This window comes from Castor canadensis, chromosome 8 (genome assembly GCF_047511655.1).
Source record: "Castor canadensis chromosome 8, mCasCan1.hap1v2, whole genome shotgun sequence".
Taxonomy (NCBI): Eukaryota; Metazoa; Chordata; class Mammalia; order Rodentia; family Castoridae; genus Castor; species Castor canadensis.
This window is the reverse complement of record NC_133393.1, coordinates 133,103,999-133,131,988: the sequence shown is the minus strand read 5'-3', so window position 1 is coordinate 133,131,988 and position 27,990 is coordinate 133,103,999. Positions and strand designations below refer to the sequence as shown.

At 40.4% G+C, this 27,990-nt stretch overlaps 1 long non-coding RNA gene and 1 other non-coding gene across 2 annotated transcripts in view; both read right to left on the bottom strand.

Annotated features, from left to right (window-relative positions):
- The window catches only part of LOC141425572 (uncharacterized), a 60,618-nt gene extending 33,363 nt beyond the window's left edge, over positions 1-27,255 (bottom strand). The window contains exon 1 of the long non-coding RNA XR_012450548.1: positions 27,108-27,255. This is a non-coding gene — a long non-coding RNA (uncharacterized lncRNA). The remainder of the gene's footprint in view (positions 1-27,107) is intronic.
- On the bottom strand, positions 4,686-4,792 carry LOC141426054 (U6 spliceosomal RNA). Its single transcript, XR_012451163.1, has one exon. It is a non-coding gene; the product is annotated as a U6 spliceosomal RNA (small nuclear RNA).
- Positions 27,256-27,990: the final 735 nt, after the last annotated feature.

The window sequence follows — 27,990 nt, the reverse complement described above, 5'->3', positions numbered from 1 at the left end:
ATGTATTTAAACCCTAATTGGTTCATCTCCTCTAGTCCTCTTCACTCCTCCCTAGTCTCCTTCCCCTGGTGGCTTCAGCTAATTTAAGATTTCTATATTCATTCCTGTACAGAGAGCACATCAACCACATTCAAGTTTTTAGCTTCCTCTCCTTTCCTTATCCCTCCCAAGCGTGACCTCCCCTTAGCGTGAATCATGTCCCATAATATTACTGCATTTGTTTTAGGTCTGTAATCCACATATGAGGGAAAACATGTGGCTTTTGGCCTTCTGAGCCTGGCTAACTTCACTTAAGATGATGTTCTCCAATTCCATCCATTTACTTGTGAATGATAAAATTTCATTCTTCTTCATGGCTGCATAAAATTCCATTGTGTATAAATGCCACGTTTCCTTGATCCATTTGTCAGTGGTGGGGCATCTTGGCTGTTTCCATAACTTGGCTATTGTGAATAGTGCTGCAATAAACATGGGTGTGCAGGTGCCTCTGGAATAACCTGTGTCACATACCTTTGTGTTTATCCCTAGGAGTGGGATTGCTGGATCATTTGGCAGATCTAGGTTTAGTTTTTTAAGAAGTCTCCATATTGTTTTCCAAAGTGGTTGTACTAGCTTACATTCCCACCAGCAGTGTATGAGGGTTCCTTTTTCCCCCGCATCCTTGCCAACATTTGTTGTTGTTGGTGTTCTTGATGATAGCTATTCTAACAGGAGTGAGGCGAAATCTTAGTGTGGTTTCCTTTATGGCCAGGGATTGAGCATTTTTTCATGTGTTTTTTAGCCATTTAGACTTCTTCTTTTGAAAAGGAAAAATTCCCTTTATGACGTAAAAAGGTATTAGAACTTATACTATAAGAAAGCCTAAAACGTGATGCTTTTTCAGTGCCAAATTGATATACTCTATGTAAAACAGAAATGTAATAATATTCTCCACTTGTACTAGATCTCACCTATGCTTATTAAAAACAAAGGAAAATGACACCACATGTTTTTCAGGCATCTGCTAATGAGGTGAGAATAATTATTGTTACTAGTTGAGAATACTAATAATAATTAGTAATTATGCTGACAATGATAGCTCACACTTCATAAACACCATAATAAGAATTTCACATGCATTATCTCATTAACTTATCATGCTGGTTCACATTACATAAATTTTGGGGGGAAAGGGCATGTTCTCTCTCATTTGTGAAACCTAGAACTAAAATGATGATGATGGTGGTGATGGGACATGAATGTACATGGGGGAGTGTCTGCAGGGGGAATCGGAAGAAGAGGGAAGGGGAAAAGAAAGGAAAGGATACTGAGGGTGAAGAGGATGGAAGTACACAACATATACACGTCTGAAGACAGCATAACGAAACCCACCACACACTGTTTGGAAGGGGGAACAGGAAGGAGAGGAGTCTACTCATATAGTGGAGGGTGAACTTGTTCAAGTACACTCATGCATGTGTGGCACCCTCAAAACGAGATCCCCTCATATTATTAAGATATAATAAGCTAAAAATAAAATTTAAAAAATTTTTGAAAGGAAAAAAAGGACACATGGTGGTTTTAAACCCTGAGAAACTGATCCCAAGAACAATAAGGTGCATGAGGCAGACAGCATGATATGCCACCCAGGTCCCTCTTCCATGAGGAACGTGCTCTCCCTTTGCTAGGAGTATGGTTGAGAGGTAGCATCACCTGTGTTAGCTCAGTCAGCCCTCAACTGTCACACACCCCTTTTCCAACTGCTTCAGCAGCAGCCAGCTTGCTCAAAGTCACTCCCCTTCCAGTCATATCCAATGATTGGCTGATGGGGGAATAAAAAGGGCCAACTAGGGTCAATTTAGAATATTATGAAGGGCCATTATGGCTTTGGAGCTTCTTGTAAGATTAGCTGAGACTGGGGTTGGCATACCTCACAGCTGCTTTTATTGCTTGGCTTCCTTCCCCATCTTTCCACACGTTCTGATCCAAGGGCACTCCTTAATAAACATCCTGCATGCTAAACTCTGCCTTAAAGTCTGCTGCCTGAGAACCCAGCTTGCAACAATGCAAGCACTGCAAATATTCTACCAGTAACACACTATCCTTTCATATTTATTCTGTTTTTTGAGACAGGGTCTTGCTATGTAGCCCAGGTTGGCCTTGAACTTGTGATCCTCCTGCCTCAGCCTCCCAAGTGCTGGCACTACAAGTGTGCCCCCACCATGCCCAGCAGAGGCCATCTTTACTCACACATCACTAACAACTTATGTTACTAAATTCAGTTATTACAAAATACTGAATCTCAAACAAGTTTACATTGTTCTTAGTTTTATTCTGCACACTTGCCTGTAGGTTGAAAGGAAAATGGATATGAAAGAACTACACTTATTTTTCTTTGAGACAAGGTCTCACTAGATATTCTCAAACTCCTGATTCTTTTGTATCAGTCTCCTAAGTGTTGTGATTACAGGTGTTGCCACCACCCTGGCTATAACTATGTTTCTGATGCACACAGTACAGTGCTAATTCCAACATGAGTTGTAGGTGAATAGTGAGAAACAAAATCTGTCAGATTAAAGGTCTGATCCTCTTAACCAAATTAAAGTCAAAATAAAGAAAAGTAGGGTCTTTCTATGAAAAAAGGACTTATGTAAGAAATATACTGCATTTAGGAAAAAATTTAATTACAGAAACTGTATAGAATTAAAAAAAGTAGACAGACCCCTTTCCTTACTTCAAATCCCAGATCATACTGTTAGTTTGGCATACATTATGTCCATTCCTTCTTTCAAGAATATTGGTTCATAGCTTCAACTATGATTTTTTTTTTTTTTTTGCAGTTCTGGGGTTTGAATTCAGGACCTACACCTTGAGCCACTCCACCAGCCCATTTTTGTGAAGGGTTTTTTTTGAGATAGGGTCTCGTGAACTATTTGCCTGGGTTGGCTTCAAACTGAGATCCTCCTGATCTCTGCCTCCTGAGTAGCTAGAATCACAGGCATGAGCCACTGGTGCCCAGCCTCAAATATGAATTTTTAATGAAAATGAAATGTACTATACTTACTGCTCTGCAACCCACACTGTGGAAGGCAATATGTTTTACTCAAAGTCTACTTATTTAAGAGCTGGATTATAGCTCAAGAGGCGGAGCACGCACCTATCAAGTGCAAAGCCCTATGTTCAAACTCTAGTACTGCCCCCCCAAAAAAGGATACTGATTTAAAGTTAATCACATAAAGAAATACCTTCACAGAAACATCCACACTGGTGTTTGTCCAAATATCTGGGTACCAAACTATACCTAAACCAAATCTTCCAAAGGCCATTCCATTGCTTGTTTGTTTGTTTGTGGTTAGTGGAGTTTTGAACTCAGAGACTATGCTTGCTAGGCAGGTGCTTTACCACTTGAGTCACTCTGCCAGTCTGATTTTTATGATGGGTTTTTTCATTATAGGGTCTCAAGAACTATTTTCCCAGGTTGGCTTCAAACTGAGATCCACCTGATCTCTGCCTCTGGGGTAGCTACGATTACAGGTGTGAGCCACTGGCGCCTGGCCATTCCCCTGGTTTTTTTTTTGTTTTTATTTTATTTTATTGTTTTATTATTCATATGTGCATACAATGCTTGGGTCATTTCTCCCCCCTCCCCCCCCCTTACCACCCACTCCGCCCCCTCCCTCTGCCCCCACACCCCAATACCCGGCAGAAACTATTTTGCCCTTATTTCTAATTTTGTTGAAGAGAGAGTATAAGCAATAATAGGAAGGAACAAGGGTTTTTGCTGGTTGAGATAAGGATAGCTATACAGGGAGTTGACTCACATTAATTTCCTGTGCGTGTGTGTTACCTTCTAGGTTAATTCTTTTTGATCTAACCTTTTCTCTAGTTCCTGGTCCCCTTTTCCTATTGGCCTCAGTTGCTTTAAGGTATCTGCTTTAGTTTCTCTGCGTTGAGGGCAACAAATGCTAGCTAATTTTTTGGGTGTCTTACCTACCCTCACCCCTTCCTTGTGTGCTCTTGTTTTTATCATATTAAGCCCTGTGCCTCAGGATAGTAGAGAGCATGGTTAAGAATTTCATGAGTATGGATCCATGGGAACACTTCATTTGCTGTGAAGTGGATTCACTGATTAGGAGCCATGCTGTATAAAGTGCCATGGTGGTGGATAAGGCATTCTATAAGTCCATGGATGGTGGTTTTGGCTGAAGCACAAATCCGTATTCAGAGTAAGTATCTATTCTAGTAAAAACAAAATGCTGACCCTTCATGATGGAAGCCATCCAATGTAATCAACTCACCACCAGGTGGCTGGCTGATCAACCTGGCAAACAGCACTATACTGGGGACTCGGTGCTATTCTCTGCTGCTGGCAGATTGAGTCTTTTGCAGTAGCTATAACAGGTCAATCTTGGTAAATGGAGTCCATGCTGCTGTGTCCATGTGTAACCTCCATCCATGCCACCTTGGCATCTATGTTTGTGAAGCCAGTAGATGATGACAAGGTTAGCTAGAGAAAGAGGTTGACTGTTATCTAGAGAAAAGATCATTTTATCCACTTGATTACTAAAATTCTCCTCTGCTGAGGTCACCTTGAGGTAAACACTCATGTGGGGACACAAACATCTTCAGTTTTCACTCATTCAGTGAGCTCTAGCCACATATGCCTTCCCTAGACTTTCTTGCAACCAATTCTTATTTTGTTTATTTAAAATAAGGACCACTTCACAAATTGGCATGTTATCCTTACACAGAGGCCATGTTAATCTTCTCTGTACCACTCCAATTTTAGTATATGTGCTGCTGAAGCGAGCACTTTGTCAAACATTTTTCAACCCTGCTCCTTCCCTCCAGTCATCCCTGACCATTCAACCAAATCAATGACCACAGTCCATGACCTCATATACAAGTACAAGTTGGCATTTCTCATTCTAAGCAAAATGAACAACCTGGTGCACTGCTTGAAGCTCTGCCTCATGGGAGGATTTCCTGTCATCACTGTCCTCGGGGATATTCCAGAAAGGAGCTACAGTGCTGCAGCTGTCCAAATTCTGGATAGCACTCACATCACATAGAACCATCTATAAATTAAAGCCAAAATTCCTCTTCCTCAGGCCACGAATAGCCAAGGCAATACTCAGTCAAAAGAACAACACTGGAGGTATCACGATACCTGACTTCAAACTATATTACAAAGCAATAACAATAAAAACAGCATGGTACTGGCACAAAAACAGACATGAAGACCTGTGGAACACAAAAGAGGACCCAGATATGAAGCCACACAACTATAACCAACTTGTCTTTGACAAAGGTGCTAAAAATATACGATGGAGAAATAGCAGCCTCTTCAACAAAAACTGCTGGGAAAACTGGTTAGCAGTCTGCAAAAAACTGAAACTAGATCCATGTATATCACCCTATACCAAGATTAACTCAAAATGGATCAAGGATCTTAATATCAGAACACAAACTCTAAAGTTGATACAGAAAAGAGTAGGAAATACTCTGGAGTTAGTAGGTATAGGTAAGAACTTTCTCAATGAAACCCCAGCAGCACAGCAACTAAGAGATAGCATAGATAAATGGGACCTCATAAAACTAAAAAGCTTCTGCTCAACAAAAGAAATGGTCTCTAAACTGAAGAGAACACCCACAGAGTGGGAGAAAATATTTTCCAGCTATACATCAGACAAAGGACTGATAACCAGAATATATAGGGAACTTCAAAAACTAAATTCTCCCAAAACTAATGAACCAATAAAGAAATGGGCAAGGGAACTAAACAGAACTTTCTCAAAAGAAGAAATTCAAATGGCCAAAGAATACATGAAAAAATGCTCACCATCTCTAGCAATACAGGAAATGCAAATTAAAACCACACTAAGATCCCACCTCACCCCTGTTAGAATAGCCATCATTAACAACACCACTAACAACAGGTGTTGGCGAGGATGCGGGGAAAAAGGAACCCTCTTACACTGTTGGTGGGAATGTAAACTAGTACAACCACTCTGGAAAAAAATTTGGAGGCTACTTAAAAAGCTAGACATTGATCTACCATTTGATCCAGCAATACCACTCTTGGGGATATACCCAAAACACTGTGACACAGGTTACTCCAGAGGCACCTGCACACCCATGTTTATTGTGGCACTTTTCACAATAGCCAAGTTATGGAAACAGCCAAGATGCCCCACCACTGACGAATGGATTAAGAAAATGTGGTATCTATACACAATGGAATTTTATGCAGCCATGAAGAAGAACAAAATGTTATCATTTGCTGGTAAATGGATGGAATTGGAGAACATCGTTCTGAGTGAGGTTAGCCTGGCCCAAAAGACCAAAACTCATATGTTCTCCCTCAGATGTGGACATTAGATCAAGGGCAAACACAACAAAGGGATTGGACTTTGAGCACATGATAAAAGCAAGAGCACACGAGGGAGGGGTGAGGATAGGCAAGACACCTAAAAAATTAGCTAGCATTTGTTGCAGCTAATGGACAGCTAATGGACATCTTTGATATTTCCATTTGGGGGCTACCATGAGCAATTCTGTTATGAACACATAAACACGAACCATAATAAACATAATCAGCACATAGCATACTGGCAGGTGTTTAAATGGTATGTCACAAGGTATGTGTATCTTCAAGTTACTAATTTCCAAAGTGATTGTGCCAATTTACCCCACCACCAGAAATGTGTGAGAGCTACCATTGTTTCTTATCCTGGCCATCACTTGATATGGGGAGGCTTTCTAATTTTTGCAAATCTGGAGGTGTGTAAATGCATTCAAATCTGTGCAGCCATATTCGAAATGAAGTTGAACACTTTTTCTCATATATTTTATCAACCATTTGGATATTTACTTTTGCAAAATGCCTGTCTCCTCTTTTGCTCTTTTTTTTCGATAGGGTGGTCATTTCATTGTTATTGCTTATTTGTTTGTTTGAAGTTCCTTATTTTGGATACTAGTACTTATCTGGTGCTTTATAGTTTGCTAATATCTTCATTCATTCTGGCTTTTCAGTCTTTGCATAGGGTCTTCTAATGATTTTACTGTGGTTAATTTTTTCCTGTATGTGTTTGATGCTTTTTGTGTCATGTTTAATAAATCACTTCCTATCCTTTATTCTGTACCAATGTACCTAGAATTGATTTTTGTCTATAGTATGAGCTTGAGTTCGATTATTTTTCATATAGATATCCAATTGTTCCAGCATCATTTATTGAAAAGAAGCTGTTGTTAGTTATATATGGTTCCCATATATACTAAATATGCTGAATATATTAAATACACTAAAAACCATGCATGTGCACACATACACTCACATTTCCTAAGAAAAAGAATCACTTACCAAAGAGAAATTTATGTTTCACTCTTTAACATGCAAAGAACATTTTTTTTGTTACTTTGGTTAATTTTTTTTAAGTGGAATGAGAAGAATTCTGTTTCTCTGCTATTTACAGTTCTCAGTGTGTGTATGAGAAAGCACCTTTCCTCCTAGACTTTTTTCTATTATCACCAGTCATAATTTTGATGTCTTTTTTATTCAGTTCATAAGGTTGTTTTCTTTTTTCATGAATTATGACTGATGATCCCCAAAATACAATTATGGCTAGCAAATGTCATTACTTCATTTCTCTAGGGGTACTTGAGTCCTGCCTCGCTGGCAGCCAGGGTACACAAGAAGCCAGCTTGAAAGCAGTTCCACATGACTGCTTGTTTCTCCCTTGTGTTCTCGACGGCTGCAAGTCACCTCTTTGAAAAACACAATGCCATGCTGAATGTGCATTTCTCACTAAAATGTGACCTGTTTCCAAGTTTGTATCTGTGCTCCACACTCAACTAACCCTTTGGACAAATTTATACCCACATATTTTGGACATTCATCTTGCCTAAAACTGCACCCAAAGCATCTGTTCTGTGCAAAGGATTTAAAGGGGGGGGTGGGGAGTATCTCACATGTGCAGGTCAGAAGCCAGTCTAGCTAGTACAAGTCCCTCTGATGCTTGTTCGAACCACAAAATGCATGAGACAATTATCAGCCCAAGTGGAGGGGAAAAACAAATCAAATCTTGAAAACACCTTTATTTTATTTTGTTTTAGTTCTTTACCATTTGATAACCTCTTATGGTTTCCAATATTAGACTTTAAGTCCAATAAAAGACTTTAAGTCTTTTCTGTGGGATGTTCTGTTACCATGCACAGCCTAAGAAATGTTTGGCGGTTTTTCTCCATGAGTGGAAAACACATGAAAATATAATTTTGAAACTTAAAGTTAAGAGGGGAGGAAGCTTATATATATTTTCCTATACTCAGAAGAATCTTTTCCTGTCTTCCCTGAATAATCTCTAGAACAAAAACATACAGGGGTGCTGAAGGTTGTAGCTCAGTGTGTGTGAGGTCCTGAGTTAAATCCACAGCACACTAAATAAATAAATAAATAAATAAATAAAACCAAAAACCAGTTCTGGGAAGTGGAACACAACATATATTTAAGAAAAATGTGAGGCTTTTTTGTTTACTCTTATTTGTCTTGTGCTGGGAATTGAACGCAGAGACTCAAAACAGGAAAAAAATTATATATATATATATATATACATATATATTTCAACACAGGAGCTTGAACTCAGGACCTACACCTTGAGCCACTCCACCTGTCTTTTTTTGTGATGGGTTTTTTCGAGATAGGGTCTCTCAAACTATTTGCCCAGGCTGTTTTCAAACCACAATATCCTGAGTAGCTAGGATTATAGGTGTGAGCCACTGGCCCCTGGCAAGAAAATGTATTTTTATGTAAACATTGGCATGAATATATTTTTTTAAATTAATGGCTAACAATTAATGACTAGACATTATTTTCTAATAAAATCTCCCAAGTTAAATTATATAAATCCTCAGATGAGTTTTCATTTGTGTATAAATGGTCATTAAGATGACTAAAAAGGCCTCATCTAATTTTGCCTAAGTAGATGAGTTTAGGAAACATAGAGAAAGAATTCCTCTTTTACAAGAAATGGTATGACATTTCTCTATCCCTATCCCTCTACTATACTCCAGGGCCATTTGTCAGCCAGGCTGGAAGTAACCAACACCTTCAAACATACTGTGGTAGAGGCAAAGGAGTTCTTTTCACCAAAACTGTGAGGACTCTCTGTCCCCATGCTATAGCCATCTCTCTAAATATCCTGTTGGTAACCTCAACCAGTTAGTATTCACTCACAGCTACAAGGATGCCTCTGGCACCTGCACACCCATGTTTATTGCGGCACTTTTCACAATAGCCAAGTTATGGAAACAGCCAAGATGCCCCACCACTGACGAATGGATTAAGAAAATGTGGTATCTATACACAATGGAATTTTATGCAGCCATGAAGAAGAACAAAATGTTATCATTCGCTGGTAAAGGGATGGAATTGGAGAACATCATTCTGAGTGGGGTTAGCCTGGCCCAAAAGACCAAAAATCGTATGTTCTCCCTCATATGTGGACATTAGATCAAGGGCAAACACAACAAGGGGATTGGACTTTGAGCACATGATAAAAGTGAGAGCACACAAGGGAGGGGTGAGGATAGGCAAGACACCTAAAAAATTAGCTAGCATTTGTTGCCCTTAACGCAGAGAAACTAAAGCAGATACCTTAAAAGCAACTGAGGCCAATAGGAAAAGGGGACCAGGAACTAGAGAAAAGGTTAGATCAAAAAGAATTAACCTAGAAGGTAACACCCACGCACAGGAAATTAATGTGAGTCAACTCCCTGTACAGCTATCCTTATCTCAACCAGCAAAAACCCTTGTTCCTTCCTATTATGGCTTATACTCTCTCTACAACAAAATTAGAAATAAGGGCAAAATAGTTTCTGCTGGGTATTGAGGGGGTAGGGGGGAGAGGGATGGGGCGGAGTGGGTGGTAAGGGAGGGGGTGGGGGCAGTGGGGAGAAATGACCCAAGCCTTGTATGCACATATGAATAAAAAAAAAAAAAAAAAAAGGATGCCTCTGATTTTCCCTTCAAGTTCAACAAAACAGAATTGAGTTTCCTCTCTTCCTCTTCCACCTCCTACACTTAGACAGCCAAGAATGAAATCTAAGAATTGATCAATAAGGACTCAGTGGTAGAGCACTTACCTTGCATGTACTAGGCCCTGGGTTCAATTCCCAGCACTACAGGAGGTTGAAAAAGAATTGATTTTTTAAAAAAATATGGCAAGCTGGATGCCAGGGGCTCACACCTGTAATTCTAGTTACTTGAGAGGCTGAGATTAGGAGGATTGCAGTTTAAGGCCAGCAGGGTCAAATAGTTCTCGAGACCCCTACCTCCAAAATAATCAGAGCAAATTGGACAAAAGATATGGCTCAAGCACCTGCTTTGCAAGTGGGTTTGCAAGTGGGAAGCACTAAGTTCAAACTCCAGTCCCATCAAAAAAAAAAAAAAATGTGTGTGTGAAAGATAACTGAAAAGTTTGGTCAACTACAATGTTTCTCCAAAAGCATTGGCCAAAAAACCCCATGCAAATAATGCTACAGAAAAGGACTAAAAATGTAACAACCAAAACATGGTTTTCTGCTCCTGACCCAGAAGAATTCTGGAGTAGCTTCAATCCATTGTGATGTTAATTTCTTTAAAAAGGTAACACGTGCCCACACAAAATATTTTTCAGTGTTTGTCTTTTTCTTAGAAGCCAGAAACTAGTTATGTAAATTTTACGTAGTTTTCACTAATACTTTTCATGTTTTAAGGTAAGCTGATCCCTCTCAAAGACTACTAAATATGGATGGGAAGCAGAATGAACAAATCTAAATGCTTGCTTTTTTTCAGTTAGCAGAGCAGAAGAGACAGCTGCCATGCTGAAAATTCTTATCACAGAGCACCCCCTTATGGCCAAATGCTCTAAAGAAGTGATTCCCTGGGAAAAGTCAAAAAATATTTCGCTGTAAGGACATAGTGCTTTTCTACTAAGAACTTTTTTCTATTTTTTATGAGAAATTCAAAATCAACTTGGCACTTAAAACAAGTTTCTGTTCATTTTGTAAGTAGATTTACTTACCCTTCCAAAAAATACCTTTCATGCTAGAAAAACATGGACCTCTATACTTTAGATTCTGTCAATATGGCAGTCTAAATGAACCCAGTTTTTACACTCCTGACCAGCTTAATTCCCATATGAATGACTTCTATCACCAGTTGGACTTGAATATTTTGTGAAATGCCATCTTTTATTAAACCATTCATACCCACTAACCCCTGGACTCCTTTTGAGGGCCAGCTTCATAGCCAGTTCACTTTATGGACACTGTTATTATTCACTAGTAACAGTAAGCCGTTATTCATCAAACAAGATCACTGATTCCTATTAAGATTATGAATGGGCCAGGCTCTGTGGCTCACACCTGTAATCCTGGTTACTCCACAGGCAGAGATCAGGAAAATTAAGTTCAAAGTCAGCCTGGGCAAATAGTTCACAAGACCCTATCTCAAAAAAACCCATCACAAAAAAGGGCTGTGGAGTGGCTCAAGATGTAGGCCCCAAATTAAAATCCCAGCACTGCAAAAAAAAAGATTATGAATGTCCACAGCTATAAACATGGTTTTCTGGAGGATTTTGGATACAACTGAACAAATAAGAAATGAGATAATTCTAACCTAAGCAGGCAAATGTCTACAATTTATTCTGCATGCCAGCAAATTCCTACCTAACTCTCTTTTCCTATTATCGTGTGTGTGTGTGTGTGTGTGTGTGTGTGTGTGTGTGTGTGTGTGTTGGTGAAAATTGAACCTAGAGCCTCACATAGCTAGGTAAATACTCTACCACAGCCACATGCCCAGACTTTTTTGCTGTTAGCTTTCTTTAAGAAACAGTCAAGCTAGATTCAAACTCTTGAGCTCAAACAATCCCCCTGCCTCAGCTTCTTGAGGAGCTGGGATTATAAACATCATTTGTATGCCTGGCTTTTCTCATTATCTTTTAACCCATTATTTGGACATTTCAAGTGTTCTATAGGTCTTGAGAATAAATCTCTATGTTCTTGTATTAAGCATTAGAAAAAGGCATCAAATTAAAATATGCTTGCACATGAACTAATATAAGTGGCTTAATAGGATCTTTAAATGCTAATCAAGAGAATAGTACTAAATATTACATCCCTCTATTTCTTCAAGAAAAACATTCTCACTATTAATCTGTAATTACCTTCTACTCTAGACACATTATAAATCCCACTACAGTATGGTTCCTGAAAGGTCATTTTCAATGAAGGAAGCCTGACTTCTAAAGAGTTAAATGAGATCTAGGTGTTAAACATCCGCCCAAAGCCAGGTAGTGGTAACTGGAAAAACAGGCTCAGAGGTGCAAGACTTAAACACCTGGCTACAGAGGTCAGGAAGGAAGTTGTTGTTACACAAAAGACCCAAACTAAATGTCCAAACGGCTGCTCCCCACTGTACCAGTAGACTAACTGCTGCCAGGTTTTAGGACTTCATGAACAGAGTTGGGCAGGATAAAGCATCTGAGAATGCAAACACTCTGAGAGGGATATCTTAGTACAAGTTCTTAAAAAGTTGTAGCAATTAGCTGGGCACCAGTGGCTCACGCCTGTAATCAGGAGGCAAGGATCAGGGAGATCACAGTTCAAAGCCAAACCAGGGCAAATAGTTTGTGAGATCCTATCTATTTGGTGGATTGTCTCAAGGTATAGGCCCTGAGTTCAAGCACCAGTACCGCAAAATAAATAAATAAAATTTTAAAAGATGCTAGGTATTGAACCACTATAATCAAAATCATCAAAAATCATCACAGTTCCACAGGGCAGGAAACCAAAGTGGACCCCGGCAGTGACTGTAAGTGGATCTTACCTTTTTTTGGTTGTTGATTTGGACTAGATAATAGTACAGGATGAGAACATGTGAGAGAAATAGAAATAGAGTCAGAGAGATTGAGAAACTTCTGTTTCTTTATAATCTCCTTTTCCCACCAACATATATGTATACACATACATAGGTACACTATTAAGCCCAGTACCTTACATACAGAAAGGTGCTAAATAAAGATTTGTTACAAATTTTTTTTAATCATGTAAAACAAATGTCAATATTCCCTGGAGTTCCATCTTTGACTTTCTTGTCACTTTATTTACCTATGCTGGGTGATGCATCCCCATCTTCACCTATGTTTTCCAGGGACCTCTCTTATACTGACTCCAAAATCTCTTTTGCCAACTCCAATCTCTTGCCTACTGGACAGTTTTACATAAGTAGCATGAGGCACACAAATTTACTGTCACAAATAGAATGCATTAATTTGACCCCTGCCTCCAACTTTCTCCTTAATAATTCATAAATTATTGAGTGCATTCATCCTGTTGCCTCAGTTAGAAATCAGGAAGTCATCTTGAACTCTTCCCTTGCCTCACCCCACCAGTCAGTAGAGGTTATCACTATCCCTCAGAATCAACCACTCATCTGTAATCCTTCTGCACTATCTTAATTCAGGCTCTGGATTTTCCCCCGGATTACTCTGATAGAACTGTAACATCCCAGTTTCTACCTTTCAGTCCTCACCCTCATCCCATTCATCATCTGCATCAACTGTGGATTTTTCCAAAAGATAAATATCTATGTTGCTTTCCTAATTAAAATCCTTCACCTACCTCTTCCCACCCCCATTAGTTACAAGAAAAAAAACTTAAACTGGGTGTGGTGGTAAACATCTATAATCCCAGCTACTCAGGAGGCTGAGGCAGGAGAATCATAAAATTGAGGCCTGGGCAATTTAGTAAAACCCCGTGTCAAAATAAAATTTAAAAAGATCAGGAGTATAACTCAATGATAGAGCACTTGCCTAGCATTCATAAGACTCTGGGTTTAATCTCCAGTACAAGAAGAACTAAAAGAAGGAGGAGGAAGAGGAGGAGGAGGAAGAGGAGAAGAAGAGGAGGAGGAGGAAGATGAAAAGAAGAAGAAAGAACCTTAGATGTTGTAGCATGGCATAAAATACCATCCATTCATCCACCTATCCAACAAATATTTTTGTATAAATCTTATATCGCATAAATATTTATATAATAGTGCTTTCTTTTTTTGGCAGTACTGGGGTTTGAACTCAGGGCCTCATGCTTGCTAGAAAGGTATTCTACCACTTAAGCCATATCTCCAGGACTTTTTACTTTAGTTACTTTTTTGGATAGGACCTCAAGGGTTTTACCTACAGTTGGCCTTGGACTGTGATCTTCCTACCTATGCCTCCCGTGTAGCTGGGATCACAGGCACATACCACCATCTTCAATTTGTTGAGATGGAATCTCACTTTTTGCCCAGGCTAACCTCAAACCGCAGTCCTCCCTAACTCTCCCTCACAAGTAGCTGAGATTACAAATATGAGCCAACAAATCTGGCCACAGTAGCACTTTTTGTACTCCAAAAGTACAACACTGCACAGTTATTGATCAATGGGGAGACAATGATGAACAAAGCAGACACAGCGTACCCTTCTGAGAAAGACCACCTATATCCAGAAGAATACAATGCACTGACTGGTAAGTGCTACAGAGCACTAACTCAGCCCTGGGAAGGCACAGAGAATTGTTTTAGGGGGCTTTTCACCTCAATTCAGATATGAAAGATGGGTACAAGTTAGCCAAAGAAAGGAATAGGATATAGAGACAGAAGGAATAACATATGCAAAGGCTCAGGAAAGAGGTGATCTTGGTGTGAGGAAAAGGGAAAGAAAAAAGACTGGAGATGTAGGCAAAGATGAAGTCAAGCAGGCCTGGAACTCACTTCGTGGTGTTTGGTCTTTTCCTAAGGGCCATTAAACAGGTTTAATGGAGGTAATGACAAACAGATTTGTATTTTAGAAAGCCACTAGCTGTCATACGGAGAATGACTTGTAGGTGAGAGAAGAGACTGAAAGTATCCAGAACAGACATTTTGGGACTAGAGCCGATAGGACTTGGAAATTGGATGGAAGTAGGAAGGAGTGAAAAGAGAAACAGGCACCTCATATGGTCTCCAAGTTTCTTGCTTTAACAACTCAGGATGTGGCATTATCATTCAGCAAGATGGGACAGGGGAAAAGGAAGTTGGTTTTGGGGCTGTGGGTAAATGATGAATCCAATTTTGGACATATTAGTGTGAGGTTTTGGAGTGCCTCTGAAGCCATCCAAATGAAGATATAAAGTGTTTTACACAAAGCTCAGAAAAAAAATTTAAACTAGAGATTAAAATAGAGTTGAGTCAGCTATGGATTTGAATGGTAATGCCACAAAAAGAGTATAAAGAATGAGAAAAAGACAAAGATCTATATGAGGTTGAAGCTAGGCAGGCAAAAAGAGGAATGAAGAGAGATGAACTGGTTTAACCTGAAGATAACAGATTAATAAATCAGCATACAGATGCTAATGGAAGCAGGCAAGTAAGTTAATGAGATCTCATCTCTCAGGGAGACTGCACAGAAAAGAGAGAGAAAAAAGCTAAGAAAGAACTCAGACACAGGAAAACTTCAGGAGTAGGTAAAATCAGAGGAGCCTCAGAAGATTCTGAGAAGTGGATAGAAATACAGGAAGAAAAAAAGATAGTCACACACCCCCACCCCCATCATTCTTACATCATACTCTTTATTCCAGCCATACAGAACTGCTGGTGGTTCTTTGGTATTCCATTCCCTAAATGTGCTTTTGACAGGGTATTCCCTCTCTTTAATAAGTGAAAACTCCTAGGGTCACTCCTCCATCAACTTCTAAGAGAAATTTCTTCAATATTCAGTATCTGTGCTATCTACTAAAGTAGCCACTAGCTGAAATGGCTACTGAGGACTGCAAATGTGACTACTGCAACTGAGGAACTGAATTTTTATTTTAATTCATTTACATAGGTATGTATGACTGGTGGTTACCATGTTGGACAGCATAATGGACTACCCAAATGTTAATTCCCTTAAGATGCTGCTGTTTCCCTGTCTCTCTTCCTGGTTAACCAGCCCATCCTCAGGCTCCTATAGCATATTATTAAAGAACCTGCCACCCGTTAAAAACTGGCTAAGGAAGGGGGAACAAGAAAGAGCCATAGAGGGTATGAATTTGATCAAAGTACATTAAATGCATTATCACTATGAAACCCTTTTGTACAACTAATATATGCTAATAAAAGAAGAAAGGAAGAAAGGGAAGGATAGAGAGAAGAAGGGTGGAAGGAAGGAAGGGTGGAAGGAAGGAAGGAAGGAAGGAAAAGCAAAAGGGAGGGAGGAAGGGTGAAAGGAAGGACATGCCAGAATTCATCAAGTCATTTGATAATAATTTATTTGCTGGAGATGATATTGAAAACACAACTACATCTCAGACTGTGAAGATGAAATGAAATGTTTAGCCTTAAGTTGAAATTTTTAAAATAATAGTTTTCTTCCCTTCTTCCCACTAGAACAGAACACTCAAAAGAACATAAAATGTAAGCCAGGCACTGGTGGCTCACGCCTGTAATCCTAGCTACTCAGGAGGCAGAGATCAGGAGTTTCCAGGTTCAAGGCTAGCCCAGGCAAACAGACCCTATCCTGAAAATACTGATGCAAAAAACGGCTGGCAGAATCGCTCAAACAGTAGAGCACCTGCCTATCAAGCATTAGGCCCTGAGCCCTGCATTAAAATCCTAGTACCACCAAAAAAAGAAAAAAGAGCATAAAATGTGGAATAGTCGTTTCCTGCTTTATCAAGAAAATCCATCATAACTTCAGATAATTCTTATTGTTCATTATTCCAAGAAACCTACTTTTTTCCCCCATCAATACAAGTGGGTTGATTTACCCATAACCCCTTTGATACTTTTCCAGAAAAATGTTATTTCCAGGGGACTTAAGGTCTCTTGGAGCCACATTTAACCAGTGATCAATCTAGCTTCATCCAAATGGACCTCCCTTGCTTGCCCCCACCATGGCATTAAAGCTGACCTTGCATCCAAATGAACCCTGAGAATGTGAACTGCTAACCTCCTAATCCTCCTACCCCATCCCAGTACTGGAGATCAAACCCAGGGCCTCAAATGCTACCATCTCCTAATTTCAATAGACTGTCCCTTCACTTCCTTATTCCAGAATTTCCTGGAAACCAACAGGAAAGTCCAATAGAGGTCACTTGACTGCCACATGCAACAGATGGGATGATGAGGCTCTACTGCCTCTAAAAAGGCTATGAGAGGGTTGGTATTGACAAACTGGAGAGCAATTACATCTTCCTCATCTAGCACCCAGTGCTCCCAGAATTTCAAACATATGAGAAGTAAAGTACTTGGGAATTACAGAAATCAGAGAGGAAATCAGTTATTACTTCTCAACAGCTGCATTCACTACTTATGTCCTTCACCTTGAACCAGAACCCATCCCATAAGGACACAAGAGCAGCAGTCCCTCCTGCAAAGATGGTACATTCATGGGTATTAGAGGGACCCACAGAAAGGTTTAAAGAAATGAGAGAGAGACAGAGAGAGAGAGATCAAACCAGAACTACTGAGAGAGCTTTTTTCTTTTTTTTTTTTAACTTTTTTCCTAACACCAAAGAAAAGTCAAGAAGAAATTTAGATTTAGAACACCGTCCAACTCCAACTTAAGAATAGCTCAGTCCACCAAGACAGGGATCAAGGAATTGGGGCTAAGCCTCTGTTTTTCATTAAGAGATGAATGGCAGAACTAAAGGCTGGTAAAGTCTCAGCATTCACCACCAAGCTAAAAGGAACACAGTAAATGATAAATTGTGAGTAGTTCAGGTAGAATGCAGGCTGAAACAAAAGAAGGATGAATGAGGATGGCTCACTAGGGCTAGAAACTCCATACTCTGGGGACAAATGGGGATCACTGACAGAGAAAAGAAGGTGGAAGCCCCACTGTGATGCAGATTTGGCTGACTCTGGGTGACCCACTCCTGGAGATGGGGCCCCTCCCCCACAGCTCTGGGTGAGCTCACAATACCCTGTCCTTCCGAGGGTAGTTGCCTCATAGGGATTTAAACTGACCAAAGTGGAAGAAAGCTTTGGGTGATTAGAGCCTGCTCTTGCTGAGGCGTCTGAGAATTCAGAAAAGCCTGAAGTGTGGACAGGTGAGGATGAAAACTAAGATAATCCAGGCACCTGTGATTCATTTCTGTTCTTTACTGACTGAAGTTTGGATTTTAATGTGTACCTAAGTCATGTTTGGGAAGTTTGGGGTTTAGGATGCTTTGAAAAATGAAGGCCTTGGTGGGCGTTTGTTTGGTAGGACTGGGGTTTGAACTCAGGGTCTTGCCTCTGCCACTTGAGCCATGCCCCGAAGGCCTTGTTTTTGATTTAGGGTTATTCCTGACCTTTCTCATCTATCAATGAAGATTGACAAATTAACAAAATCTAGCAAAAATTCTGACTATGTGAAGATGGTACTAGCTATCCTTATACCTAACAAGCAGGGAAGTAATCATATCCTCTTGTTTTAGCCAAGGTTAAGGAAAGAATTGGGTTTTATACTGTATCTTAAAAAACTGGAAATCCTAGAAAGGAATTATTTTAAGGAAACTAGAAATATAATCCAGTCTGAGAGCAGTTATCAACAAATTCTTATCAAAAGATCAGCCAGGCAGGTAATCCCAGCACTCAGGAGGCTGAGCCAGGAGAATTTTGAGTTCAAAGCCAGCCTGGGCTACATAGCAAGTTCCAGAAGCCTGAATTACAGTGAGACTCTGTCTCAAAATAAGTTAAAAATAAAGGCACTTGCACACCCATGTTTATTGCAGCACTATTCACAACAGCCAAGCTATGGAAATAGCCAAAATGCCCTACTACTGACAAATGGATTAAGAAAATGTTGTATTTATACACAATGGAACTTTATTCAGACATAAAGAAGAATGAAATTTTGTCATTTGCAGGTAAATGGATGGAACTGGAGAACATCATCTTAAGTGAAGTTAACCAGGTTGAGAAAGTCAAAGGCCACAAACTTTCTCTCACATGTGGAATATAGACCTAATACAAACACACTAATATTATGAAAAACAAATCATACTCAGGGGAAGTCACATATGAGAGAGGGAGGGTAAAAGAAGGGAGTCAAGAAGGTGAATCTGGTTGGTGTACTTCTTATACAAGAATGAATACAGAATTTTTAAACCTGCTGAAATCACCATAAGTATGGGACAAAGGTAGGAAGGAGAAAAATAGAGGGGATGAACCAATTTGGGTTAATAATACATATATACATGGAAATGTCACAATGAAACACCTCCTATAGCTATCTTAAACAAAAATGTCATTATTTTAAAACAGGTCCTGATGGGGTAAGGCGAGGGGGATACAAGCAAATGGGGTAGGAAAGTGAATATGGTAGAAATATATGTACATGTGTACATAAATGAAAAAATGAGACCTGTTGAAGCTACTCCAGGAGTGGGGGGGAGGGGATAAAGAGAATAATGGAGGGGGTGAATTCAACCATGATATATTATAAGGACCTTTTGTAAATGTCACATCGTACCCCCAGTAATACAATAATTTTTTTTAAAGGGAAAAAAGAAATAAATAAAATCAAGGGATCAAACAGGTACCACTATATTCAAGGACTTGGGGAAAAAAATGAAAACACTTGATATTTTCAAGCCAATAATACCAGTAGCCTATGCAAATAAACAGAAAAAAAAAAAAGTCAAGAGACCATAAGACTATTTCAACTCCGAAACTCATTCTGTGACTTGAGTCTCTTGCTTCACCTTCACCACAGATACACAATTTGGCCTGACATTCAGCATGTTCCCTTGAAAAGAGCAAGGATTTAAATCAGGCATTCTTCCCTTGGATTTCTGAGCTCTACCTTGTACCAATGTAGTCAGTTTTAGTTAATTGGGGATTTTTGAGTAGTTATTTAACCTCATTATCCCTCTCTGTAAAATGGGAATAATAAAATATGCCTGGAGGGCTGGGGGCATTGCTTAAGTGATAGACTACCTGCTTAGCAAGCAGGAGGACCTGAGTTCAAACCCCAGTACAATTAATTAATTAAGACTTATAAGGACTAGGGACATAATAGGTGTCCAAAAATGGAGTGTATGTGTGTGTGTAAATTATTCTAGCCTCTGAGACAAGAGAGTAAGACAAAATACAATGTTCTATGCAGAAAGTCCTTTGCAAAATGCAAGTGCTGTATAAAGAACATTAATGGACAAATCCATGATAATGATAGGAAGCATATTAAGGGTTCACTTCACCATCGTACACACAAAAACAGACTATTTCTCAGATCTACTGAAACTGATCTTTTAATCACTCATAGGACCAATAAGAAGCTACCAGAAGATTGATTCCCATTCAACATCAGGAAAAGTTCCCAACAGTGGTCCTAAACACAGAAGGACTGCTCCAGGAAACTGAGTTCCTCGTTGGTCCTGGTAAGACAGGTAGACAGAGGAAGAACATGGAAGGGCAATATGAAGGGGTTCAAAATGTCCACATCAACTATTGGCCTGGGCTTTTAAGGTCTTTTAAAAAAAAAATCTAAAAATTCCCTACTAGAGAATTACAGAAGGAAATTCTACTTCAAAATACACTCTTGGGCTGGCAGAGTGGCTCCAGTGACGGAGAGTCTGCAATGCAAAATCAAGGCCTGAATCCAAAACACAGTACTGCCAAAGAAAGGAGAAAACCACACTCTTAACCTATCTACACTCGACTTTTGCTCCACTTCCCAATAACTGTCTTTCCATACTAGTTGCACTAATGGGGGCGAAAAAGCTACATTTCCTGCTTATTTGCAGTTATTTCTAAAGCACTGTCATAGGGTCCAGCAACCTATCTCCAAGAAACTGGCTTAAAAAGCAAAACTACATTAATGATACATTTAGGGCCTTGACCTGAAAGAAACAAGATGGCAGAGAATAACAGGGTGATCAGTCTCGCTCTTACACCTCAAAAATTGTCATCTCTTTTTCTACATCCACCCAACCTGATCCTTGCCTTTAGGTGATACAATTATCTTCTCACATTGTTTGCTGCCTTCTCTTTAGCTTTCCTGCTTTTTACAATCCAATAGAAACACTTCAGAATTTTGATTTCCAAATAGTTTAGCAAATTGAAATAATTGTACAAATAACTACAATTATCTCAGGTGTGGTAGTGCGCACCTGTAATCCCAGCACTCAAAAGGCTGAACCAGGAGGATGGTGAGTAGCCTGGGGCTATACAGAGAGACACTGTCTCAAAACAAGCAAACAAACAAAAAAAAAACTATGATCATCCAACTATGCTTTTCTTTTTTTTTTTTTTTTTTCATTTTTCTTTTATTAGTCATATGTGCCAACTATGCTTTTCTTATTCTACTTTTTTTAAATAACTGGGTTTAAAACACATGCAAAGTATAAAACTAAAAGGGTACTCCAATAGTCAATCCATGATAAAGATTACTAGCATCTTTTTGGCATAATTTACTAAAGTTTTACAAGTGAAAATTTCCAGATTCTTTGGCTCCTATTATGAAAAAGGGAGGCTAAAACATTTTGTCCATGTTTCTGAGTACTGTAGTTTAACTTTTATATTATTTATCCTCTAATTCACTATTCATTAATACATAAGTAAAAACTAATTTAAGAGAATACTGCTTACCTACTTTGTGGTATTAATTTCTATATAGGGGTTTTAGATATGAACAAAATTCAGTTCCTGAACTCAAAGAGCTTTACAGGGAGATAATAATTCTAAGAGAAAAGATAATGATAAATACATTTACTTTCCTTCTATACTTTGGGAAGGGTTTCCACATGCAACACCTCATTTGATCTTTAAAACAGCCTCATGAGACAGTCACTATTTTCCTAAACTTTACAAATGAGATAGAGATTAAAAACATAGTTGGGTACCAGTGGCTCATGCCTGTAATCCTAGATACTTGGGAGGCTAAGTTCAGAAGGATCATGGTTCAAGGCCAGCCAGGGCAGATAGTTTGTGAGACTCCATCTCCAAAATAACCAGAGAAAAAATGGACTGGAGGTGTTGCTCAAGTGGTAGAGTGCCTGCTTTGCAAGCATGAAGCCCTGAGTTCAAAATCCCAGTCCCACCAAAAAAAAAAATAATAATAATAATAATAAAAATAGTTGGGTAATGGGGCACAGTGGCTCACACCTGTAATCTTAACTACCTGGGAATCTGAGATCAGGAGGTTCGAGATTCCAGGCCAACCTGGGCAAAAAACGTTCATGAAACACCCCCCACCCCAATCATGTCAATCAACTGCTGGGTGTGGTGATTCATGCCCATCATCCCAGCTATGATGGGAGGCATCATAAGACCCTAAGTTCAAAATAACCAAAGCAAAAAGGACTGGGGCACAACTCAAGTGACAGAGTACCTGACTAACAAATACGAAGCCCTGGGTTCAAACCCAATACCACCTAAAAACCAAACAAAAGAAACCCACAGAACTGGGTAAACTATGATACACTGTGATTATAACTGGATTATATAATTATATATATATGAATATTATGTATGGATGTGTGTGTTCTGTCCTCTTCCCCATAGCTTATCCTTGGGAAAAAATACCTTGGCTTGGGAAAGCATCTATCCCACTGATACACTACGTTTAAACTTCATTTTAGAATTCCATTCTCTGAGGTTTACAGGCATTCCCATTTAGAACAGTCTTAGAGAAACAGAAATGCAAAAAAAAAGAGAGTTTACTAAACACTAATACTTTGCAAGCAGGTCAACCCACTACATGATTATTGAGCACCTTAGAAAATGGAAATTGGGGCATCTGCCCCAGAATAAAATGGGAAAGGTTGATGGGAAAAAGTGAGAAAAACCTTGACATCAAGGCTGCAGTAGAGCCCTGAGGAAGCAGCCTGGCAATGTCTGAAAAACTGGGCAGGGTGGAGGTGGGATGGATGTTTAAAGCAGAAAGAAATGGGTCAGCTTCACAATTTCAATCCATTTATACCTAAACCCTGGACTCAGTGTCAGTTTTAAGGAGGTACATGTTAGAGGTTCATCTCCTAAGTAAGACCAAGTTTCCCTCACAGACCTCCAAACGCACAACTGAAAAGCCCTAAACAGGGTTGGGTGTGCAGCTCAGAGGTACATGCAAGTGCCTTAGCATGTGTGAGACTGAGTCTCACCAAATAAAAAAATTTTAAAAAGAGTCCTTTTAAAATAAATCAACTCTACTACTGTCTACTCAGCTTATATTTACCTCCTCTATCTGCTGCCTCTCTTGTTCTTCCTTAGAATTAAAAACAGTTAATTCCAAAACTCTTGCTCTTCTTATTTGGCAGAAATTTAAAGTTGTTTGGGTCCCTCTCATTTAAAATCAGCTGCAGTGTGTCACTACAAACTCAGACTTTATGGCTAAGCTCTTCCTTTGTGTTTGTTTGTTTGGTGGTGGTGGTGGTGGTGGTGGTGGGGTGATTTTTAAATGGTGGTGCTGGGCAAGGGCTCTTCCACTGAGCTACATCCCCAGCCCCCACTTGGGTGTTTCTTTACCGGCTTCCTTTATTCAATCCTGCATCTCCTCTTAACATTGAAATGAAGGTTATGGCTATTTCAGTGCCTAGAATGCTGCCAGGCACACAGTTGTTTAAAAAAAAAGTCAAAAGAATCTTAAAGATAGCAGATGGGAACATTCAGTTTGCAAAACTCTGAAAAAAATCTCATAAGCACTTTCCCAGCACTTAAGCAAATTCATTGATTTCTTCTTTAGTCTAAAACTACAATTCCAAACACAGGTCTCATATTCATGAAGAGCCTGAATGGAAAATTCTAAAAATCATCACAAAGTATATAAAGCAGCTCTAAGGTTTATGGAATTTGCAATGTTTTGTCTTTCATTCATCATACTCTTCCCTAAGGATACAAGAAACAAAATCAGTTAGTGTTGTACTTCAGAACTGAGTAGTTACATACTAACTCAGTATCAGAGTCATTAAAATTGTATCCAGTTTAAGAAGCTGTCTGCTTACCTTGGGAAAAGGGCCAACTGCCATTTCTCCCAATTAGCGGACTGTGGAAACAAGAGAAACTTTCTACACATCACTTCCATAACTCCATCTTATGCGAGGGAACTTCTAATTTTGTCAGTTCATTAGGCATTTTAAGAGTATTTTAAGCTGATAGTATAACAAGAGCTGTGGAAAGGTGTACAAATGGAGAAAGGGCACAATCCTAGGCCCCAAAAGAGGTTACAATGCAAATGGAAAGAACCCGGCTCGGAACTCAGAACAAAAGCAGTGGCTGCATAATAATGTACGGTTGGGGTGGGGGATGGGAATCTGGAAACCCCGTTACTAGGAAAGCAGCTTCCAGGAGGTGAGAGGTTAGGCCAGCCCTGAAAGAGGTTGACTCAAGGACTGCAGGAGTGAAACCTAGAAGATTCTCTACTTAGGAGATAAACATCTGCCCTGATTTAAAGGTGGGAAGTGCCTAAAGTGTGGGAGACCATTAAGGGACTGACCTGTTAGCAGCCCAAACGCCAGTTTGGGAAAAGACTGACTGTGAGGATATAATAGGTAAGTGTGGGGACATCGGTTGATGATGGTGGGAAAGGAAGGAGGCATTTTTTAAAAATACTATAATTATACACTTAGATTTGATGAGATGGGCCAGGAATAAATAGGAAAATTTAAAAAGAATGATTCTGACAGCAATGTACAAATGAGATTGCAGTCTTGGGGCCTGTGAAACAAGCTAGAGCATGCCATAATCTAGGCCTTTTTTCACTTATTTACATCGCTTTAGTCCTTAAAGACCCCAGCCTAAATATTTTCCTTGAAGCTATTTATAATCTCAGGAACTTCTCCTTTCACTGAACTTGTCTGCTAGTCAATTTCACGACATGCAACTTATTTTCTGAATGGAATTCTGGACCACTGATATCCTTCATTGGACTTAACTCTTTAAAACAGTTTTTGTTTGATTGTTTTGCAACGCTAGGGATCAAATCCAGGGCTGCATGCATGCTAGCCAAATGTTCTAATTGAGCTGCATCGCCAATCCTTTAAGATAGATTTTTTTTAAAAAAATTATGATCATTGTAGGAAATGTAGAAATTTCTAACAAAAATCACTTGTAATCTTTAAAGAGTGTGTTAAAGTTTTGTATTCCTTCCAGGTGTTGTTCAATGTGAATATAATATCTATGTACTTTAAAATTCAGAATATGCATCTTTGCTTTTACACAGTTATTTTACTTATTTTTTTGCCACACTGGGTATTGAACCAGCACCTTGCACATTCTCAGCACATGCTCTGCCACTGAGCCTCATTACGTAGTAATAGTAAGGTAATTTGTGTAAAAGAACCTCTTGGAAGAATGAAAATAGCAGTTGGTCTGGCTTACACACTGAAAATAAGCTTTTTTGATAACTTTATAATCTGTCATATGAATATAACAGATTCACTTAACCATTCCTACAATGCTGAATGCATAGTTAGGTAGCTTCTGACTTTCACTATTCTAAATAACACTGAAATGAACAACCTAAGTTGCCTGAGTCTCAGGTAAAAGCTCTGAAGTTTTACAAGTAGAACTGACTTTTTTTTTTTTTTTATGGTGCTAGTGATCCATCCCAGGGCTTTGTATATGCTAGGCAAGCGCTCTTCCCCACAGTGACATCCCCAGCTCTGCAACTAAAAACTCTTGAAGCACTCTGCCAAACTTTCCAGAATGAATGCATGGCATTAAAAAAGAGAGAGTATGTTTGACCTTGGCCATGTTTCACACTCAAGGAATCACCCAGAAAAACACTGTATGATGAAATATTTCCTCTTGAGAGATGCCTTTGAGGCTAGGGATGTAGCTTAGTGGCAGAAAACTTACACAAGGCCCTGGGTTTGGTCCCTAGCACTGGGGAAAAAAAGCCTTAATGTAATTCTTTCAGTGTATTTTATATACCCACGAGTGGCCAGATTACCAGACAGCAGATCATGTGTTTTGAGTAGGAAGAATACACTGGAGACAAGTGAATGGAATTATTGTGTACTAAAACATACAGAAAGATGAACGGAGGATTAAATTACACAGATTCATGCCTTATCTCTTCTTTTTCTTGGCAGCACTGGGGTTTGAACTCAGGACCTCATTGCTTGCTAGGCAGGTGGTCTACCACTTGAACCACTCCACCAGCTTTTTTGAGGTGGGTTTTTTTTTAGATAGGGTCTTGCAAACTACTTGCCCAGGACCGGCTTCTAACCATGATCTTCCTGATGTCTGCCTCAGGTAGCTAGGATTACAGGCATGAGCCACCAGCACCTAACACATTCCTTTAATGTTTATTTGCATAACTACATTTTATGCCATTGTAATTTTCATTTAAGAGATTTAGTATTTTTTTTTCAAATATGAATTAGACTATGGCTATTTTGTTATCTACATAACAGTTCCCAAGAGGTTACTATGCTATACCTTATTAGCCAGTTCCCTTGGTTAGACATTTTATCCCTTCAAATTTTGTTGTGTTCATTTTTTTCCCATCTCATACCACTGAAAGATAATCCCTAGTGTGTCACTGTTGATTTAAAGAAATGAACAGTTTGGTATACACACGGCAAGATTTCACACTTCACTGACGCGTTAATTTTTGCACGTTTGTTTTACTGTTTTTTAAACTCTTCTTGGGCTTAATTTTCTGTTGTTACCCCCACAGAGTGGCTGAGATAGAACTGTCTCAGAGCTGGACAAAAAAGTCAGCGCTCCAAAAATATTAATGGTTTTTATGTACCTGTAGGCTCGACTTTTTTCTGCAGATTTCCCCCCTCATCTATTCCCTTTGCTTCTTTTCGGTGTGGACTTCATATCTTAAACTGCAAAAATTAGGGGATTTTGGACAGAGGTTCTTTTTCGTGTTCCTTCACTCTTATTTCTCTATAAAGTTCATTCTCGCCCTACTTAATGGCCCAACTACTACTGTGCGAGGGAGCCCAAGTCGCAGCAGTCCCTGCCCTGCACCTGACACCCAGGTGCCATTTCCATCCATGCCAGCAAACTTGGGCAGATTTTGAACACTACGAAATTAGAGTGCGTCACTGTCGAATAAATCCAAGCTGAGGGAGTCGCAGAAACTGTGGGAACTAGTAACGACTCTTCTAGCATATTTTGCATCTCACAAACACATAGGAAATCCTGGATTTACCTTCCCTGGCCCCGACGGCAGCGACAGGTAAAGAGCCCGCCGAGGAAGGAAGCCTTTGTTGTCACGCAGAGCCACGTGCGGCGCTTGGGACCGCGGCTGGCCCTGAACGCGGACGCCCAGCCCGCGATCCCGCTCCCCCCAAGTGGCCCGCGCTGCAGCTCCCAGGCGCGAGGGGCGTGGTCGGGGCATGGCTAAGGGCGTGGCTAGGTGTACGTCACCAATGACGCAGCGCTGTAGCGGACCGCCGCCGCAGCCAAACTGGGGGTTGGGGGGCTGGAGTGAGGGCCAAAATGGCCGCTCCGGCTCGGGGCGGTGAGTGCGTGAGGGGCGCGCGGCTACGGCGGTTGGCGGAGCGAGGCTCCCTGTGGGAGCGGACGTGCGACGGGAGCCCCCGGGCCGGGAGGCACCTGGCGGAGTTTTCCCGCCGCGCAGGGCGCTGGGGGCTCCTAAGGGAGGGAGTGGGGGCTGCGGACGGACCAAGGGGAGCGAGCCGAGCCGAGCCGAGGGGCGCGCGGAGGCGGCGGCGGCGGGTCCGGCGAATTTAGAATTGGCGCCTCTGGGAAGTTTCGGTGGGTCATGCGATGCTCTGGCTGGTGGCCACTTCCCGAGTGCCCGGAGATGCTGCGAGGAGCCGTGTCACCCCCCCATGGCTAGGGGCGCAGGGCTGGAGGGGGGAGATTCTGGGGGGCGTGGAAGACGCTCAGGGGAGTTGGCCGGGTGCGGGCTGGGGCGCTCGGTTGCGATGGGAAACCGCATCCTCCCGCCCGCCGCCCTGGGGGCCGCCACGACGCTCCACGTCCCTGCGGTGCTTTGGAAGGGAGGCTCCGGTCTCGCTTTGGGAGGACGGACGGTGCTTCTCCGTCCCTCCGTCGGGTCCCAGCGC